Here is a 2,274-nt window from a genome sequence, read left to right as displayed (position 1 = left end):
CGAGGCAGGACCAGGTGAGCGAGAGGCGGAAATGGCCGGAAACGACATGGCGGCGCCGGCGTCGTGCGCCCTGAGTTCAAACAGGCTGTCGGCTACGGTGGCCCATGAGGGCCATCACAGTGTTAAGACTTAGACTCGCATCTAGAGACTGGAGAGAAGTGGGAGTCAGCCCAGACTGGGACAACCCTGAGAGGGCGCGGAGACTGACAGTCGAGGACCACGAGAAGGGGGCGGCCCCAGCTGGCCAGAGTCGGGTGAGGAGACAGAAGAGCAATGCCATCCATTTTCATTTCATTTCATTTCATTCATTCAGTTTGTTCTTGGAAGTGACCCCTTTACGTGACACTGCAAGGAAAGTTCTGCTTCCTTGAGACTGTCAGCCAAACAGTGCATGAAGGGCAGTCCAGATGAGGGTTTCTTAGTGCCGCCTGACTGATGCAGCCAACCTGTGGCAAGGCAGCTGGGCGAATAAATACCCCGAGCTTACTGTCCTCTCTCTTGCTCTCCTGCTGTGCTCCCCTCTAGCTGTATTTGACCAGAAGACAGCACGTGGATGCAGTCCCCATCAGTCAGCCTCTGGGGGCCCAGGGCAGGGTGAAGAGGAGAACTTCATCCAGCTGGTGGCAGGCAGCCCCCAGGATGGTTTTCACTGAGCCTCACCTCCTGGTTTTCTCCTCTGTGTAGTCCTCTCCCGTGTTGTACGAGGGTTGGTCCATTTGACCAAAACAGTAAGTAGAAATGATGAAATGTCACCTCACTAATCAGGTGACAAGAGGCACCGCAGTTTGGGAAGGCAGCTTTCTAAGATGGCCACATCGACCTCACCTCCTAATAGGCATGTGCTGGTGTAAAACCCTTTCTTTGAGTGTAGGCTGGATCAGGTGACAGGATTCCAATAAAGCAGCATATGGTGAAGGTTAGGGATGTCAGTTCTGAGAACAGGTTACAAATGACTGTGGCTTCCGTCTTGTTTGCCTGCTCTGATGAAGCTCGCTGCCTGATGGCGAGGTCCCCGTGGCAAAGAACTGAGCGCAACACTCAGCTGAGTGAGCGTGATAGAGGATGCATCCCAGGTGAGACTTCAGAGTCTTAAAATATGAGGCCTGCATTTCCAGCCCACATCTGGATTGTGGCCTTTTGAGAGACCCAAGTTCCTGGTCCACAGACAACGCGAAAAGCCAAATGTTGTTTGAAGTTTGGGGTGATTTATTATACAGCAATAGGTAACCAATACAGCTTGCTCTCTCTCTGATCACTTGCTTTTGGAAATGTCAGCTGTCCCGTCATTAGAAGCACTCTGGGGAGCCCATTCCGCAAAGAACCTAGGCCTTCTGCCAGCAGCCCTGTGATTAAGCCTGGTAGCAGATCCTCACCTAGCCAAGCTTCAGAAGACTGCAGCCCCGGGCAGCCTGATTCAGGAGACCCTGAGACCCAATCCCCAATGAAGCCACCCCTGGATTCATCACTTTCAGAAACTGTGTGAAGTAATGAATGTTCATTGTCTTAAGCTCCAAAGTTTGGGGTAATTTGCTTTGCAGCAACAGATAACGATTATATGTGTGGTCAAACACAAAAAGTTAGCAAAGAGGGAAAGGGGAAGTCCATGAAATTGGATGAAATACTCTTGAAGAGAAGTATTTGGTTCATATTCTCCAGAGTCTGAACTTAAGTTTGGAGTTATTTTTAGTTTTTCTCCTAATGCAAATAAGTTTTCCTTCCACTCAAAGACAAACTCCGGTATTTCATTCAACAAAGTATGATAATTTTAGCTACCCTTTATTTAGCATCTATTATGTGCTGGGCAGTGAATTTACACTATCCTTCACAAACAGGGAAATTAGCTTAGGTTGGGAACTTCTTCCCAAAGCAGTTAGTAAAAGGTGGAACCAGAGTTCCAAGCGGGTTTGAAGCCCTAGTTTTTCCCACAACATTATTACAGCCTCCCTAATAGCGATCCTTATAACTTTAAATAAAAGTATCAATAATCTGAATCATAAATACAGAAGTACTACATGTTCATCCACTTAGGTTGCAAAATTAAATGGCCTTGATATTTCACAACAGGCAATGCACGTGAGGTAGGACTACTTTCACAGCCCTAACACCGGCTCCCACCCCTCCTCGTGGCCGGTGCTCAATACACTTGATGATGACATTAATTCCACAAGCATTCCAACATTTGGGGCTAAGGAACGAAATTGGTCTAGTTTCCAAAACGGCCCCAGCGCACCTACAGCTGGGGGAGAAACTGGATAATTCAGTAGGAAAAGTAGG

Source organism: Mustela nigripes, chromosome 8, assembly GCF_022355385.1.
Source record: "Mustela nigripes isolate SB6536 chromosome 8, MUSNIG.SB6536, whole genome shotgun sequence".
Lineage (NCBI taxonomy): Eukaryota > Metazoa > Chordata > Mammalia > Carnivora > Mustelidae > Mustela > Mustela nigripes.
Note: the sequence above shows the minus strand (reverse complement) of the source record.